This window comes from Lontra canadensis, unplaced genomic scaffold (assembly GCF_010015895.1).
Source record: "Lontra canadensis isolate GAN:19392208 unplaced genomic scaffold, GSC_riverotter_1.0 scaffold128, whole genome shotgun sequence".
Lineage (NCBI taxonomy): Eukaryota > Metazoa > Chordata > Mammalia > Carnivora > Mustelidae > Lontra > Lontra canadensis.
Window position 1 is genome coordinate 4282151 of NW_022631122.1, and position 19550 is coordinate 4301700.

General features: G+C 43.0%; 1 protein-coding gene and 1 long non-coding RNA gene across 2 annotated transcripts in view; one reads left to right on the top strand and one right to left on the bottom strand.

The window, feature by feature from the left end:
• AGBL1 (ATP/GTP binding protein like 1) overlaps window positions 1-19550 on the top strand; it is a gene marked incomplete at its 3' end in the record, with an annotated part of 181941 nt that overhangs the window by 35390 nt on the left and 127001 nt on the right. The gene's annotated exons all lie outside the window — the stretch shown is intronic.
• LOC116857889 lies at window positions 7311-9025 on the bottom strand. Its single transcript, XR_004380828.1, has 3 exons — window positions 8989-9025; window positions 8291-8325; window positions 7311-7381 (listed from the first exon to the last, which is right to left on the bottom strand). It is a non-coding gene; the product is annotated as an uncharacterized LOC116857889 (long non-coding RNA).

A 19550-nucleotide genomic window follows, 5' to 3' on the forward strand; every position in this document is an offset into this window, starting at 1 on the left:
ACAATGATTAACATTTCACGTGGCACCCGGGATGATCAAAACTCTTATTTATCTTGTTTTAATTCACAGTTTTCCTCCTGACTATCATATAGGGCCTTTCATCCTTCATTGTTTCCTCTTTGTTGAAGTGTTTGCAGAAGAAACAAAACAATACAAGCTTAATGTTATCAGAGATGATTGAAGAATGTCACAGACTTTGAAAAAAATGCATCTGTCTGAGATGTAACCCTATGGGCTTCTGATTTTGTAGATCTGGATGTTCTTGAAGATCTGTAGACTAAAAAATTGATGTATATCTCCACGAGGGAGACTCTGGCTGAAGAAGAGTAGCTTTCCACAAATGCTCTGCTAGTCTTAATTTGGTATCTTCCTGGGTAGAAAAGACTTTGCCTCTTCCAGAGTTTGTGCTATTATATTAAGCAGCCATCCCTAAGGTTCTGGTCTCACTGACATTGTTACCACTCTACTGGGAAGTGTCAATGTAGTCTATCGTCTCAGATTCATCTTCAGGAATTCACCCTTTCAGGAGACGTTGCTCACCTTTTCCTGGGTGGGCTCGGTTTCATTTTTATAGGTACTGCCTAGGTTCTGGAAGAGAAGCTCTCATTCAAGGTTCTTGGGGACCCTTGGTTCATCTTGCCCTTTTGCCTTTGCTTTTCTCTGGCTGGCAGGGGAGAATGAGAAGAAAAGTATCAAGGTTCCAAATAGGCAGACTGGATTTCAGAGAACAAAAGTAATATTCAAGGCATCTCTCCCCTCTGTTTATGCTGACGAAAGGCTGTCTTTACAGGAACTCTATGGCACCACGTACACTGTTGGCCCCCTGCAAATCAACACCAAGGACAACATTATAATTACGCTTCTAAACAAAGGGAGCAAGAAGCTGCATCTCAAATACCCTTTATTTGGTTGCTCTAGGGGTGCCTGTGTAAGTTCAGTGTTGGTGAGCAGGTGCAGAGGTTAAAAATACACCCAACAAAATCTAGAACCTGGTACCTTGCTTTCTGTCCTATCTGTCAGGAATGTGAATACTTTCCTGGAGGCTTGGGTGTGAAGGGAGGTGACGGGCCAGGGTATAGGGTTCCTCTTCCTCTGGATTCTGTTCACAGTGTAGTAAAGCAAAGATAAGGAGGACTATCTAAAGCTTTGGGGGGTGGGCGGAGCTAGAAAGCAAATTTGTACTAATAAACAATCACGAGCCTTTTTTTTTTTTTTTAATCATGAGCCTTTTAATTTCTCATATACTCTGAGTGTTAAGCATCTGTGGCAGGAAGGGTCTCCCAGTGCACACACAATGCTAGTAACTCCCATCTTAGCTTCTACCATTTGCCACACAGACCACCAGGTACTTTGTAGTCATGATTTCTAGTTTCCACAATGAGATGATGGGGAAAGTATTGTAAAACTCTGAGTGTCTCTCTGAGGGCAAACAAAGGAGCATGTAGCTATGAAGTGGTAGAACCAAGATCCAAACCCAGAGGGTCTGAAATCTTTCCCGTCCTCTCTAAGTGATACCTCACTGTTGGCTTGGTTAGGGCTCATTTGGTTGCAAGTCATTTAAGTCTACTTTTGGATCCCTTCAAACCCCACTTAAAACACACTTGGAGTTTAATAAAATCCATTTAAACTCAATTCCAGTATACATGTAAGTGGGGATTAAGCGTGGAGATACAGAGGCTCCTCACCAGACCCTCAAGCGGGTCTGCATCTCCCGAATGAGCTGGAACCAGTACTTAGCTCCCGGCAGTCCTCATGATGTTGTCTGTTTTGGCTTTTTCATATACCTCAGCTCACTCTTCTTTCTTGCTGTCGATGGGCGTCTCCTGGCTCTTCCTGTGAATTCTCTCCACGTGCTGCAGCTTCCAGCCAGCAGTCGTTGAGGTTAACGTGAGACAGTCAAGGCCCCAGAGCGAGATACCACCTGCCACAGTCCTGATAAATAGATTAATTGGCCAAGTTTGACGGAAACTCCCCACCCCAGGACCCATCATTTGGGACCAGCGGGGATACTAAAGCTGTATTACATCCGGCTTGTGCCCACAGTAGCCAGGAAGGAAAAAGGAAGAGCAGTTCTCAGACAAGTTGGGAATGTGTGTGCGTGTATATGTGTGCACGTTTGCGTGTGTGTCTGCACGTGGAAACCCGGCAGGCAAATGTTGTCCTGTAGGTCTGTACAGATTACAGGTGTCTTCTGTTTGTGGTGATTCTGGTGGGGGCATAATTTCCCACACTATCCCATTGAATTCTGTCCCTGGTGATGGCTTGACACAAGGGATAAGATGGAGGGCGCTGGGTGGTAGCTGAAGGAAAGCCAGGGAAGAGAAGAATGTGCCTATCACCTTCTCAGCATCAATTCCAGGCATCTGTGAGCTGCAAATAAGCCAACTAGGCTGGCTCGTTTATTTACTCATTCATTCCTTCACTCATCTGTTCATTCATTCATTAATCCATTTTCCATTCAACCCACTTAACAGGAGGAACAGCCCTAAATACAAAGGCTCCCCATTGCCTGTAGGATAACCATCTGAACGCCTCACCAAGGCTACTTTTGCAGATCATCTGTCACTTTTCCTTGCACGTCCTTGCAGCTCAAGTCCAGGTCACAGGGCTCTTTTGCCTTCTTTATTTGATAAATGAGCATCAGTTGGCTTTAAAGCAAAGTTCCAGCATTCTCTTCCTAACTTCTCAGCAACCGTTCCCTCCTACCGCCAGAGCTAAGTGATGTTGTACCCACCACATTCCGTGGGCCTGTTTTCAGTACTCCACTAACTTGTGGGAATCCAAACCCCTCCCGGAGATCCCTTATCATCAGATGTTGGAAGGTTGTTGCAGTTAATTATGCACATCTGACCTGACTGTGATGGGAGACAGGGCCCTGAGACCTGGAGCACACGACGGAGCAAAGTCGTACGACAGGATGCAGTGGCCATAAGCCACCGTCACTATGCAACAGGCTGGATCAATCTGTTCGCATGTCTGTCTCCACCACGGTGCCATGGGCACAATTTTTATCTCGCTAATTGTGTATGCCTTGTCCCTCGCAGAACTGTTGGCACATAGTGGGCTCCCCATAAATTTCTGCTGAACTGATGCAAAAAAAATGAGTAAAGTATAAGCATGAATGGCTATAAGGCAAGAATATTAAGTGCTGTAAAGGTATCTCTTCAAAATAGGTGTCAGCCCTGGCCCAAGGATGTTGGAAGTCTTGGTCCCATGCATCTCTCATGGCACCCTTCCCTGGCTGATGTCCTACTTTACTGTTGGCATTTTTTAATTACAGAAGAAATCTACGGTTATTTCAGAAAAAAATAGAAAATTGGATAAGCAAAAGTAATTTGTAATCCCACTCCTCAGGAATAACAACTGTTTACATCTGCTTCCCCAGATATTTTTCTATGCAAAACATATACATTGGTGTGGGTGATTATCTTAGACAAAGTTAATCATGCCCCTTAAATAGAGATTAGGCAAACATGGAAATTTGTAAACCGCAAAGAAATAGCCTAGCCTAACGATAACCTTCTTTATAATTAGAGTTTCAAACAATAGGGTAAGCTGCTTTGGGACATGCTGGAGTCCCTGGATATATATATTTTTTTAAATGAGAAAATTCCTTGTTTGCATTTCGTAGGGGTGATTCATGCCTCTGATGATGGCTGGATTAGAGAATTTCTAGAGTCCGAGATTCTGATTCATTAGGAGAATTCTCCTGGATTCCACAGGGGACACATTTTTCTAAAAGTGTGTGCTGTGTTGAGATCCAGGATGGGTAGTATTCTGCTGTATTCTGCAGCCTTGTCTTAACCAGCCTAAAGCCCCAAAGCAGCCTCTCCGAGGTTAATCTTTGAACACTCTTAGGCTTACTTACACTTTTCAGGTCGACGGAGGAGTTTTTGTCCCACGATGTGTCCAGTAATGCCTAATGTAGTCGTTGTGCAATCAGCATTAAATTAGTTATAGGATAAAATGAAACAAATCTGGCGTTTTGAAAAGGGGGACTTTCCTACAAGGCTGACTTGAGGGAAAGAAAGCCAAAGAAGATTTCAACTCAAAAAGCAATTTGCTTTGCAAAAGGAAGTTGGAAAATTACAGCCCATCATACCTAATTACTGCACACATTTGCGTTTGAATGCAAGCTCTCCCTCCAAGGAGCTGTCTCCACAATCCTTCCACTTCACCTCTCAGCAGCCAGAATCCACTGCTGATGGCAAAACAGTCAACGGAACAACGTGATATTGTCCATTTCCTGACAGGGTTGCAGGAGGTACTGACAGATTGAGTGCTGTAGAAAGTCCTGTTCCAAGCAAAGTAATGGGCATGTGATTATGAAAAATAGGATGGAGGAGAATGTAGATATTCCCATGAAAGCTAAATGAACTAAGTGTTTCTCCCGCAAATGTTAAGGATTTGAAGGATATAGGTAGATATTCCCTCCTCCAAGAGATGGAGCTTAATCCCACCCCTTCTCCTCCAGCGTAGGCTACCCTTAGTGATTTTCTGCCAAAAAAAAAAAAAAAAAAAGAGTATGGAAAACAATCAATAGTAGCTTCACAGTGGGAGAAACTAGCAAATGCCACTTTACCCAAGTGAACCCAGTGATGACCTCATTGGTGATGTCATCATCTGTGATGTCATCTGGATATCATGCACTCTGATGGAGGATAGGAAGGGCACTCCTCTGAAGACCCATAACCCTAGTCTGATAATGAGAAAAAAGTTGGACTCACCCAAATGGGGAGTCATTTTAGAGGATACCTTTTTGGTACTCCTCACAACTGTCAAGGTCATGGGAAAAAAAGAAAGGCTGGGAAACTGGCAGAGACCAGAGCAGACTGGGGAGACTTGACAACTAAATGCAACGTAGTATCTGGGATGGGAACTTGGAGCAGAATGACAACATGAGTGGAAAAACTGGTGAAATCCAAGGAAGTATAGAGTTTAGTTAATAATAACGTACCAATCAATGTCAGTGTCTTTGTTTTGACAAATGTGCCATGCTATTGTAAGATGTTAACAATGGGAAACCAGGATTACGAGTAGCTTTGCAACTTTTCTGTCAATCCAAAATTACTCTAAATTTAAAAGTTTACCTAAGATTCTCAAAGATTTTCTTTTTTTCTGTGAAAATTTTTCTGCTATCCATTAATGGACCCAGTTTATGCCTCTGATTCTGACCTGTCAGGTGGTTTTAAATAAATTAGTATGTTCCTCATGAAAGGTGTCTATGCTCCCGATTATATGGCTCAAACACCAGACTTGTGAGTTGTGTTTCCGGAAAGTAAAAGCTTAGTGGGAGCATTCATCATTAACTGCTTGACAGCTGACCATATAGAGGCTCTGAAAACCAGAAGAGGGTCATAATGCTTACCCTAATTGTGTACAAAGTCACTCGTAACAGCCTGTGTAGTGGCAAGACACAATGATAATCACCCTAGGTAAAATGTGCATACATGCGGTGATGTTAAAACAGTAGACTTTATTTTGTGCAGGAATGAGGAAAGGGGGCTTTAGAATGAATTGGGTCAAACACCGCTCCCAAGTACGGTCATGCCTCTGCAGCATCTCTGAGTGAAGAAAGAGAACTTTGATTCTTAGTTATGGTGAATCTTGCGCTTAATTTATGTGATTGGTTGACCCCAAGAAGACAGGAGCCAAAACTTAAGATGGAATCAGTCATGGGGTGCCTGGTCAGTTAAATTAATCAGTCAGTTAAGCGGCCAACTCTTGATTTCAGTTCAGGTCATGATCTCAGGGTGTGAGATCGAGCCCTGGGTGGGGCTCTGTACTCAGCAGGGAGTCTGCTTGAGGGTTCTTGCTCCCTCCCTCTTCCTCTACCCTTCCCCATGAATAAATAAATAAATCTTAAAAAAAAAAAAAAAGGACAGAGTAGGTCAGAAACAATTCAAAAGGCTTTTAGAAGAGGTTTCCACCCTGGAATGGGGAGAGCCATGGCTAACCAAAAGAACCTGTTGCCCCTTTGGAAAGAATTTCCTGCTTCCTCATTGTCCATCTCTATTAACTTTGTTTCCAAAATGAAGCTTCTCCTGAGTAGACATTCCTTCTCCTCTCATACCTCTCCCTGATCTCCTATTCACTACTCTTATGTATTAAATTCAGTTTGGATTTGATCGTGATAACACACCAATAATTTTTGTCTCTTTTGTCTTGTTTTGCAGCTGGATTGAGAACTTCCATAATGGTGACACCCACTAAGCCCCCCTCATCCAGGGTTTAATGTATTAATGAGTATCACATAAGCTTAATAAACAATTGATTGAATGGATGGGTAGAATGACAGATAAATAGACTTTCTGTCAAGTTATTGCCTATGGAGGAAGTCATGACTCTTTGTACTTCTTGGGGATTTTCAAACAATAATTTTCAGTTCCTCCTCTTCAAACGAGATAGGGAGGTGTCCCTGGATCTCTGTGTTGGTGTCCCAGCCATGTCTTTAACTTTCATCCAAAGGATTGCAGTCCAAAGCAACTTTCATCACTATGACATTTATCTGAATTCCAGAAAGGAAAATCGAAACAAATTTGCACTCCTTAAGTGGGAGCATTGAATGGAGAGCTTGTAGAGTATCTCTTTAGTTTTTGGAATTCAGCCCTGGCAATTCGAGGAGAGTAGCCCGATGTCCTCTTTGTGGGTTATGTGATCCTACACAGCTGCAGGCACTTTTCTGGGCTATTAAAATTGTGACTTAACTGGCTAATTGCCAAACATTCAGGGTTTGGTTGCTGAATCTTTTAATAGACTATTTTTCCTCCCACTGTCCCATTGTAATCTCTGACCCTTGAAGACTTGATCCATAATGAAACTACCATCTCCACCCTGAGAAACTCTTTTTTTCTGTTACCTTTCCCATTTATTTAACCTCTCAACCCTCATTGATTTTATACCAGCCTGCTGACATTGATTTTCTGGAATCTTCTTGTTTCTTGGGCATGAACTATGAAAAAGACAAAATACCATCCATTTGTATTCAGTGTGGTCTTCAACTAAAAACTGTTTACCTTCTTTTACTCTCCCTCTACTTCATGAAATACAGTCTGGGTTCTTAAAGAACCTGGACGGAAGCCATGAACAAGAGGAATTCACATTAAGTAGGCACAGTGTCCTTGGTGGGGTTATGGGGTGACATCTGTACGTCTTTATGGCTCAAGTATGGGATGCTCACATTCTAAAGAGATATCCAGGATATTCATAAATAGAGGGTAGAGTCTGGATGAATTTAAGAATGCATTATACAGAAGTTCCTATTGGTGAGGGATGAGCCTTTTCTGGGAGAATGGTTTACAGAATGCCATCACGTGTTACATGTTACCTAATGATGATTAATTTTTGAACACCTTCATTTACTAAAGGAGATCAACAGAACCTGTAGTAGAGATACAGATGAAAAAATCACGTTATTAACCAAGTCTTTGGTCTTTGGATGATCTGGTTATGAATGTATAGGATATCTGGAAAGATTAATAAGATGACAAACTTATTTCCAAACTCCTTTCTGTTTAGCAGTTGCATTACGGTTATAATTAATATAACAAATCTTGCAAGGAATTCTCATTGCAGCTGGCCAATAACACTGAGGTTCTTGGATGTATTTGGTTGGAAATACTTTCCTTTGAAGATGAGAATTACTGGAATGGAAATCATGGTTAAGTTTTCTCAGAGGTGCTTGGTATGGACCAGCTGGTCTCAGTGTCATGACAAGGGTTGAAATGCTTCTGATTTATGCTTCATGAGATAAAGGCATACTATCTAGAGGAGATGAGTAATTTCTTTTCGTAGTAACTTAAAGCTAAGCATTTGCAAGGTTTGTTCTGAGATGCTCACCACCAATTTGGCCTTCAAACAAGGAAATTACAATAGAGATTCTTCGACCTTAACTACAGACCTTAGCTGCTGATGACTATGTTTATGTGAGATAAGTCACCCAGAAGCATAAGGTCTCTTTGTGTTTTCAACCTCAGCCATAGGTTGTATGATATACTGACTCCCTCTTGTTACTGTTTGAATTTTTTCATATATAATATTGTGCTTATCATTGAGGTTAAAGCCTTGGTTTCTCCTGAAAGGTTTAATCAATGCCAACATAAATCTTTCATGAATGGGGTGGGTTCTCATACGGGAAAGAAGAATTTGGAAAATATCCTTAGATTGCAGGATAGTAAATCCAATGTCTCCTGATTTTACTGACTTTGGCCTATAGTTTGGTGACTGTAGACATAATTGAGGGTAACCCCAGGTAGCATGGAAAGGTGGCATATACTAGAAGGAGACCTACCAAAGGAAGGTGGGAGATCATACCTCTTGGGAAACCTTAGTGGGAGAGAAAGAAACTATAGTATGTTAGAGCTAAACTAGCCATCTACCAAACCCATTTTCTCTTCTTGTAACACAAAAGCTGGAGTCATGGTAAAGTTTGTGTCCTAGTTCTATAATTTACTATGTCAGTAGTTTTGGTAGGAAGGTGAATCCTCAGGAGCAGACCATCTCTGAGTTGCACAGCTGTTCTCAATAAAGTGCTCTCTCAACTTCTCCCCCTAACCTAACCTTAAAATATTTGGGTCTATTTTATTAATGGAGGCAAGAAGTTCCATATAGGTTATGCTAACTCATCCATATGACCAAAATCTATTAATCTTACCATAACCATACATTAGTCAAGAAAACACTTCTTAGGGGCACCTGGGTGGCTCAGTGGGTTAAAGCCTCTGCCTTCAGCTCAGGTCATGATCTCAGGGTCCTGGGATCGAGCCCTGCATTGGGCTCTCCACTCAGCAGGGAGCCTGCTTCCTCCTCTCTCTCTGACTACTTGTGACCTCTCTCTCTCTCTCTGTCAAATAAATAAAAAAAAATCTTTAAAAAAAAAAGAAAACACTTCTTAGACTGAGAGGTCTGTGACAACCAAGACTTTACTGACTTGTTTACAATGCATCCCCAGTTCCTTTACTACCCACCCAATACATACCTTCCACTTACATCAACTCCGTGTTTTCAATAACCGAGTCTATCATGGGTAACTCATGAAGAATGTTGGAAATAAAACAAAGGAGAATCCTAGTCTGTACCTTCTAGAATGAGCTGGATGTTCTTTAGTGAAACAGAACCAATCACTATAGAGGGTGGGTGAACTAATAATCCTCCCAAAATAAAAAGATGTAATGTCTCATGCTAACCAAGGTCACACCCTTAATTAATTCTTGGTTGTTGATTTTTTTTCAAGTAGTTGAGTAGATGGTAGACATCACCGTAGAATGAGATTTGCTAAATTCAACAAGTTGTTATGTAACCCTGTATGTGTATCTGATTGACCATATATCTGATCTAAATATCTATGGCTGGTTCTGAGTGAAAGTAGAAACCAGGAAACTGTCTGGGAGAAGTAGTTTATGGGATGACTGAAAGGATCCAGTTGCAAGAATATCTCTCTGACTTGGCTTTCACTGATCCATGAAATGAAGAGAACTTTATTCTTTTGATTTATGTCATTATCCTCATTAGGTATCCTGGGAGGGTTACCATGTAACATAGGAATTAGTCATTAATGTATTAGTCTAGTTCTTGTCCAGGGCCAGTTTTGCATTTGGTAGTGTCTATAGACATTTTTGGTTGTCACAGGTCAGGGTAGGGTGGGCTAGACACTGGCATCCATTGGGGAGAAACCAGGGATACTGCTAAACATCTTACAATGCATGGGATAGCACATCCCCCAACCACGCAAATAATTATCTGGCCCCAAATATCAATAGTGTTGAGGTACAGATGCTGGTCAGAAGCCCAAGTACAAACTAAGTCATTGATAGATCCTCCCGAGGAGATAGCAGAGTGGAGGTTTTAAGAGAGGGTGGGCAAGGTAGACAGAAAGGCATTAATAGAAAATTTGGAAAGCTGGAAGCTGAATGCTGGAATATGCCTTAGAGGCTACTGGCCAACATCTGTGAACTGAAAGGAAAATAATTACTCCTTCCTGGGAAATGTGCCAAATGTAGGCTCTAATTTTAGAATGTCAGAGTGTTACCTTACTTGAGAAAGGTCAGGAGAGGTCTCTTGGTGGGGGTAAGAAGAGGGCTCATTGACCTGAAGTCAACACTGACCTCTTTAATGTGTCTCTCACTCTACCTATTCTGGATCCCAGGGGATACAATTAGGAGAGCTTTATGCTCTACCTTGGATCACTGAGGGCACACCTGTCCCCAGAGATTCTTGGAGAACTTTCAAGCAGATGAACACACATCACCATTCTCCTCTCATTCCTCTTTTCAGAGTCTGACCCATTAAATAACCACCACTGAACCCACAATACCCAAAGTAGAAAGTTGGTGTCCTACCATGAGGTCCTTCTACTGACCCCCCGTCTGACATCACTGAATGCCACAGGATCCTGGAACTGGAAGGGGCTCGAGAGGTCATTACTTTTGATTCTCTTAGTTGAATAATGAGGAAAGCAAGTAGGGGTCAGAGAAGGGAGGTTATTTGCTTAAAGTCATAAGGGAAAAATTGGGTTTGCATCAGATTCACCGAATCCAAGTCTCATGTTTTCTCTACCCAGTTATGTTGTCTTTTGCAAAAAAGCATTAAGAGAGAAGCTCAGTAAAATGTTTGTGATATTTTGTAGTTTAAATGGTTGGTTTAGATCCTTTGTTTTTTTCTTTGTTGTCATGCATTTCAAATTCAGGTTTTAAAAATCAAGTTTTCAATGTTTTTTATTGAATTGATAGTTGGTTTTTTTTTTTTTAAAGATTTATTTATTTATTCTAGAGAAGGAGAGAAAGTGTGGGAACTGGGGCAGAAGGAGAGGGAGAGAGTCTCAAGCAGACTCTGCTGAGCATGGAGCCTGATTAGGAACTCAATCTCATGACCCTGAGATCATAACCAGAACCAAAACCAAGACCGAACTGACTGCCACCCAGGCTCCCTGTTGACAGGTTTTTGAGATTGGTGTGCATTTGTAGTTACTATTGATGTGTCAAAAATTATCCCAACTTCAGTGGCTCAAAATAACCATTTCGTTTTTCTCACCATTTTGAAAGGACTCAGCAGGGCAACTCTTAATTAGTGTCTCTTGTGTGATGGCCTTGGAAGTTGACGGGGGCTGCAATGATCTGAACATTCAACCCATCCAGACATCCAAAATTGCTCCTTCTCATAGTTCACAGCTGATGCCATGTGATCCCAGCTTTGTTGAGAGCTTAACTGGGGCTCTCTACCCACCACACCGTATGGGTTTTCCCATATCGCCTGGGCTTCCTTACAGCATGGCTGTCTTAGAGAAGTCAGTGCTCTCACATCGGTGGCTCAGGACTCCAGAGGTCACTGTGCCAGGGGCCTGGACATGAACTGTATTGGTTTTTATGGTTCCACCTTGGTAGTTAGTCCTACAGTCTACATTCTATTTGGTGTTAAGAGAGTCCCTTGGCCAAGATTCAAGGTTGTCATTCCATGTCTTGGTGGTGGGTTGTGACAAAGTATTTGCAGACATGTTTTAAAATTGTCACAGTTTGGTTTCTAGAATTGAAGAGTTTTTCACTAAAGAAACATTAATTTAGTTACTTCAGCATGTCCTAATTTTTTTTTTTTTTTTTTTTTTTGGCAAACTTACTAGCTTTTGAAACTCAATTCAGAAAACGTGAGGAAAAGTTACTCTTGTAGAAATTGTTCAATGTCTTTCAGCCTCAGTCTCTTCCTCAGTGCAGTAGGGAGAGGGGTACCTAAATTGTAAGATGGTTTTGAGGATTAAGCAGCAAGTGGTGTCTGAAACATAGTGGACACTTAACAGTTATAATCATAGTATTGTTGGCTCTATGGGTTGCCAATTCATACCCTGATGCCTATGTCTTACTCTCAAACTGTCTAGACTATCTCTGAAAACCTGCTCTCCCAGAGTGGGTTGGGGAAGGCCATTACCTGCTGGGTTAGGGAACACTCAAGTGTTGGAGCAAGGCTATGAGGTAACAGGGCTTCCTAAAAATGGGAGACACCGTAAGAGACCAGAATCAACGTTTTTTTGCTTCATAGTTGTGCTTTAGACTACATTGCTTGGAAAATGCCGTCTTCTTGGTGTTTTTGGAAACTGGTGGTCTGGTGTCCATGCAGAGGCAGGCCTGAGCCAGCCCGTCCTGGGTGCTCTTAATCTTTCACGTGTGTTTCGGAGGTGGATGGGTTCAGGGATTAAGGCAGTGAGTGGCAGCTGCTGGCTGAACAAGAAGGCAGCAACTCACCTCCTCCACGTTGGTGCCAAGCCTTGGGTGGGCTGGGACCTGCAAGTGCTATTTGCTTGCTGTGTTCAGATGCATTCAGAAGAGCCAAACACTATATGGCACTTCTTTTTAGTAACCCTGAATTCTAATTTGCAAGTTTCATGCTGTAATTTGTCATCTGTGTTTGGAGAGACCTCACAGGCCTCCTAGACGTAGAGATGGAACCTGCTTTCCAGTGAGTGTCATTTAAAAGAAATCAGAGACCATTTCAGGGCTGCGAGGCTGATGATTACTGTCATTATTACTATGACTCGAAGTCTTCACCATCTACGGGGTGGCGGCAAGTGTGCCTGGCGTTGACAAAGCACAGGATTCCAAACAAGGTCTTCCCAGAGGACACACCCTCAGCCTCTTTGAGTGTTTTGTTTATCATCGCCTTCTCCCCAGTTAAGAGTGTTCTGCTGCATTGAGACCATGGTGAAGAGGGTGGAAGATTGATCCAAGAAGTTGCATCTCAAAGGTTCTTCAGATCTATTTTTAGGTTCTTCACTTTTTTGGGGCAGCGTCATGGCGCATATTTATTTACCAGTGGTTTATTGAGCATGTGTTGTGACCAATACAAAGAGCTAAACATTTTACACCCACTTTGGTACTTGTAACCCAACTGTACCCATGAGCTAGGTACAAGGATTAGTCCTGGGGCACCTGGGTGGCTCAGTTGTTAAGTGTCTGCCTTTGGGTCTTGGGATTGCATCCCACATCAGGCTCCCTGCTCTGCTGGAAGCCCGCTTCTCCCTCTCCCACTCCCACTGCTTCGTTGCTTCTCTTGCTGTGTCTCTCTCTGTCAAATAAATAAAATCTTTAAAAAGAAAAAAAAGGGACATTAGTCCCATAATGAGAGTGAGAAAATGAAATCTTCAAGTGATTATGGTCACATAGGTTTATCGCAATTAAACGTACATGCTTTGGGATTCTTGGGTGGCTCAGTTGGTTAAGCATCTGCCTGTGGCTCAGGTCATGATCCCAGGGTTCTGAGATCAAGTCCTGCCACTGGGCTCCTTGCTCAGCAAGGAGCCTGCTTCTCCCTCTGCCTGCTACTCTGCCAGCTTATGCTCTCTCTCTCTCTCGCTCTCTGACAAATAAATAAAATCTTTAAAAAAAGGACATGCTTTTATAATAGGTACGAAGTCTGCCCACCTGGAGCTGTCAGAGAAAGGGAAAAGACTTATAGGGCTTTGGGTGCCCATGAGAACACAGGGCACGAGTGTGTGTGAATGTGTGCAGGGACTAGCTAGGGTTAAGAGGTGAAGGCTGAAACAGGCTTCTTTGGTCAAAATGGTTCTCTTAAGGTGATGGAAAAAAAAGTACATCCTTTTAAACTCCTCTCCCTTTTCCCTACTCCAGCCTCATGGGCTGTCTTCATGTCCCCTGCCTTTGCCATGTTTCTTCCAGCCACTGGACTCTGTATGCCCCTCTCCTTTAGCTCTATTTCACCCTGAGCTTCCTTCCCTCCCATCTTCACCTAGTTAATTCCTGCTTATTCTTTAGTTCTTGGCCTTATTGTGACTTCTTAAGGGAATCATTTTCTGACTCATGTCAAATAAGCTTATTTTACAAGACAATACAAAACCTAGACACTTATCCCTAGTCTCAATTGTACACCCCTTTGGGTGACTACTTAGGTAATACCTGCTGCTCTAACTAGCTTGAGAGCCTCAGGAGGACAGGGGTTGAGCATTTTTATGCTACCTGTGGTGTTCTGGTGCCTCATACAGTGTTTGATACACAGTAAGTTCTCAACAACGTCTGTCAACTGAATGAAAAATGGACCACATTCTATCCTACCCCACACTGGACTCTGGATATTCTCTTACCTGGGAGGAAGATCAGTGATTTCCTTAACCATTAATTACATAAGACTCAATTTCTAATTGGGGTGTTTGTCAAATTCTGGGGCCTGAGAACTATGAGAAAAGAATGAGAACTATGGGATTGTTCATTCTCAAGGTTCCATCTAAGACACTCTAGCCAGAAAACATTACCCACCATTTTATTTTATTTTGTTTTACTTTATTTTGTAACACTGTGTTATAAAACCATGTCACCCATCATCCAGCTTCCGTAATTATGACAAACTTTTCTTTTTATATGACAAACTTTTTATATGCCCCACTATTTCCACCAATACCCCCATAATATTGAAACAAACCTCATTTCATCTCATTCATAGATATTTTGGCTCATACTCCTAAAACACCTCTCTCTTTTGAACCCATTTCAGACTCAACAGGAAGTTTTACCTTTCTACCTAAACTATATTTCTAATGATACAGCTTCTGCCCATTTCCTTCAGGTTAAAAACAGAGAACCACCTGTCACCACTTTTGGTCTTACAACTGCTTTTCGTAATTGAAGTTTGTGATTAGTGCTCCCTTCCGTCATTCATTACCAACTCCAAATTTAATAATGTCTTTTAGTTAACCAATGGACCATCACTAGTGAATGTTCACCCCGCATCACTGGAAGAACAAATTTATTTTCGGCAATATGGTTTTCTTGGGCTATGAGCTGTGTCCTGTGCTCCTGGCTCATGAGTTTGGAAGAGATTTTTGTCTTATTCTTTAGAGATCAAGAATTTTAGAATTCAAAGGTTCTTCCAACCTGTGGGAAGAGAGTAGCAGAGTGCTAGCACCCTACTTCTGTGATATCGGGGTGCTGTGCAAAATGGGATGGGGATGGATGGTTTTTCCACTGTCAGTAAAATTGGACCTGATCTTGAGAAAATTGGGGAGAGGGGCATGGGCTACTTCTTTTCTTCCTTCACTTTAAGCCTGTGATGGTATTGATGTTCCCTATTTACTGGCATCCTACAGTAGTCTCCTCTTTTTTTTTTTTTATTTTTAAATTTTTTAGATTTTATTATTTATTTATTTGCCAGAAAGAGAGAGACAGAGAACACAAGCAGGGTGAGTGGCAGGCAGAGGGAAAAGCAGGTTCCTCACTGAGCAAGGAACTTGATGCGGGGCTCCATCCCAGGACACTGGGATCATGACCTGAGCAGAAGACATATGCTTAACTGACTGAGCCACCCAGGCACCCCCAGTAGTCTCTTCTTATCTGTGGTTTTGCTTCCCGTGTTTTCAGTTACCTATGGCCAGTTGTGGTCTGGCAGGAGACGACCCTCCCTCTGACTGTCGCAATGCCTACCTGATTCACCTCACTTCATCCCATCACATAGGCATTTTACCCCCTGACCTCATCCCCAGAGGAGAGATGAATGCAGAGTAATAAGGTATTTTGTGTGTGTGTGTGTGAGAAAGAGACCACAGTCACGTAAGTTTTATGACAAAATATTGATATAATTGTTCTGTTTTATTATCAGTTATTGCTGTTAATCTCTTCCCGTGTTTAATTTATAACTGAAGCTTTCTCAGAGGTGTGTAGGTGTAGGAAAGCACATAGGATAGATAGGATTCACATCCTCTATATGGTTTCAGGCACCCACTGGGGATCCTGTAAAGTGGGGACCGCTACGTTTGATCATTTGTTCAGTCGCTGATAGAAACATTGAACTGCGTACCTTGTTAACTTCTGTAACCATGTTCTCACTGGAGTATACTTTGAGGTGAGTTGTTCATTGACAAGAAAAGGACAGCAAGACTGTGGCAGATCGTGCACTAAGCTTCCATTCCAGAATTTACCGTCGACTCTCTGCAAGATCCCATGTTAGGATCTGAGGATACCAAGGGGAACAAGACAAAATACTTGCTCTAGAGGAGCTCTCAGTCTAAAGGGAGTGTGCAAGATTAAAAAATGGTTTTCAGTTCTCTACTACGCCTCCAGCTCAGAGGGTGGAGCCTAACTCTGTCTACTCGAATCCGGGCTTTGAACGGTGACTTGACAGACCAAGAGAATGCAGCAGAGATGGTGGTTAGACTTTTGAGGCTTCCCCCCAGCCTCAAAAGCCCCAGGATTCCAAGCCTGGAATCCTTGCTCTGGGGGGAAGCTAGTTGCCATGTAAAAAGTCCAATTACCTGTCATGCTGGAAAGGACACACATAGGTACTCCGGTCAATAGTCCATGGTGAGCCCAGTTCTCCAGCCTGCCAAGGGGACACCATCCCTGCCAAGGTGTCACCGTCATAGAACTTTCAGACCAGCCAGCCCATCTACCCGCTGAGGGCCACCAGGGACCTTGGTTGACACCATGGACAATAAAAGAATCCCCTAGGCAAGTTCTGCCCAAATCCCCCACCCACAAAATCCAGAGATAAATAAAAAGGCTTTTGTTTTGAGCCATTACATTTTGGCTCAGCTTGTCACCCCACAATAGACCATCAGGACAAGGAGGTAAGAAAATGAGCAGGGTTGGGTCGCCTGGGTGGCTCAGTGGTTAAAGCCTCTGCCTTCGGCTCAGGTCATGATCCCAGGGTCCTGGGATCAAGCCCCGCGTTGGGCTCTCTGCTCAGCAGGGAGCCTGCCTCCTCCTCCTGTCTCTCTCTGCCTGCCTCTCTGACTACTTGTGATCTGTCTGTCAAATAAATTAAAAAAAAAAAAAAAGAAAATAAGCAGGGTCTAGTAAGAATTCTCTCATAGGGGCACCTGGGTGGCTCAATGGGTTAAAGCCTCTGCCTTCAGCTCAGGTCATGATCCCAGGGTCCTGGGATCGAGCCCCGCGTTGGGCTCTCTGCTCAGCAGGGAGCCTGCTTCCCCATCTTTCTCTCTCTCTGCCTGCCTCTCTGCCTGCTTGTGATCTCTTTCTGCCAAATAAATAAATAAAATCTTAAAAAAAAAAGAATTCTCTCATAAAGGTAGGTACAACGTGGGTTGTGGGAAAACAAACGTAGAGCAAACAGTTCAGAGAAGCCAGGACACCACATTGCACCACTTAAGGGAGCACCAATCATGTTGTAGTATTTATGAATGGCACCCCCTGGAGTTGTGCAGTGCCCAACATGAGCAGACGTGGGGCGGTTTTGGGTAATGGGTGCCGGGAAGGCAGCTTAGCTGGGAAAACTGTATAGGAAGGGCACTGGAGCTTGGAACTGAGCACCGAGTAGGTTTCATGGGCTAAGGCGGAGGGGAAAGAGCTAGTCCTCCAGCAGGGGGCAGCAATGTGAGCAAGGTTATGCAGTCACCGGTACCCATGATGGACTTGGGGCATGGCCCCTGGTCTTCAGTAGTCGGCAGGCTCAGAGCTGGGGGGGACGGAGTGGCTGCAGGTGAGCCTCAAAGGCTGTGTGATGTGAAAGGTCTTAATTACATATTATCATGAGGAGTCAGCAGGAGGAAAGCAATGGGAGCCGCAGATGATTTCAAAGCAAGGGAGCAACAAATGCGAAACAGTATTTGAGAAAATTGCAGTTCAAAACCCCACAGACTGTGAGAGACACTGTTTGTTCTTCCAACTGCCTGCCTCTCCATGAAAGCTTGGCAGAACCAATTTTCATAGGAAAGTCTTAAACAACAGGGGATTACTCAATGATTCATTTAAAAGGATCATTAAAGGAAAATTGAGGCACATCACATCCTGCCTTCTTTAATTGCTCATTTATTATTACAGTGGGTGAGATAATGGCTTTGTATTATTCTTCTAAATAGTGTAAAATATTTATTGGTAAATATAGTAGTGCATAAATTAATGCCAGTTGGGATTTGGTATCGCATTTTTTCTCCACCGATAGCCATAATTTTTATTTAAAGAAAAACAGTATTGTGCTGATTCCTTCTGGCTCAGGGCTGAGTGAGAACATTAGGAACGCAACATCTATAGGATGATACTGTCTCTTTGTTTCCATGGCGGTGGCTGGCCTTCCAGTGGTTTGTGAAATTAATTTCTTTCCTGTTTATTAAGACCATAATGTTTGCTAAGAGGGCACGTGGAGGTGTGAAATTTTCTTCTTTGCTCCATCACATCAGAAGTCGGTAACGAACTACTTAACTAACAGTGGCTTTTACAAGGGTGGGTATTTATTATTTCACGTATCTGAAAGTGCCCAGATAGGGGGTTCTATAAAGTTGATTCAAGTGGTTTCACAATGTCAACAATGACCCAGGATCATGTCCTTATATGACAGCACCCCAAAACAGGAAAGAGAATTTTTTTGGCCTTTTTATTTCTTTTAAAGATTTTATTTATTTATTTGACAGACAGAGATCACAAGTAGGCAGAGAGAGAGAGAGGGAAGCAGGCTCCCTGCCAAGCAGAGAGCCCGATGCGGGGCTCGATCCCAGAACTCTGGGATCATGACCTGAGCTGAAGGAAGAGGCTTAACCCACTGAGCCACCCAGGTGCCCCCTGCCTCGTTTGTTTTTAAAGGTCTCTCTCTTTTTGGGGGGCGCCGGGGTGGCTCAGTGGGTTAAGCAACTGCCTTTGGCTTGGGTCATGATCCTGGAGTCCTAGGATCGAGTCCCACATCTCGGCAGGGAGTCTGCTTTTCCCTATGACCTCGCCTCTCTCATGCTCTCTCTCTCTCAAATAAATGAATAAAATCTTAAAAAAAAAGAAAAAGAAAAAGGTCTCTCTCTCTCTCTTTTTAAATCCTAGGGAAAAAAAAATCTTTTTGGAATCTCAGCAGATGTTTATTTAGGTTTCCTTATCCAGATCTGCGGTTAGACTCACTTCTAAATCAATCGCACGAAATGAAGAAAGGCTCAGAGGAGAGGCTCCGGGACCCCTTCCCGGGGCAGGGGAGATTATGACGTGTGTGCTCCATCAGCACACTGCTACAAATGGGGTTTTCTTGGAAGCAATTACAGAGGGATGTCTCAGGCATCTGCAGCCAAGTGTGTTGGCCACAGGTCAAACCAATTTAGGGGTGGTGATTTAGGATATTCTGTGTGCCCAGCTCTATATCCCTGCTGGCAGATACAATAGAAGCATATAGAACAATGTTCTCAGAGAGTTTTAGTGGGCATTGTAATAAGGCAGACAATTCTTAGGCTTGAGATATTAATTCAACACAATATATGGATGATCTATCACACCTTTGGAGATGGGGAATCAGAGATGAATAAGACCTAGTTCTTGCCCACAGGAATTCACAATTCCCTTCACCATCTGCCTCCTTCAATCTGGTCATATGGAAGCAGTTTTATCCCCGGATGTCACCACACTCTGTCACGCTTCCCTCTGAGCTCACAGGGCTACAACATAGTTGGAACCCTCCCCTCCCACCCCCTTTCCGCCTGGCTTCTTTGAGTAGTCTTTCACGGACCTGGCTAGGTTAGAGCTCCTTCCCTGGATCCTGTAGCCTCTTCTCTTTGTCGTGGTCTTTACCATCCTAGGTCCTGATCGTGCGCCAGGCCTGGAACCCCATGAAGGCAGATTGCATTTTGATCAATT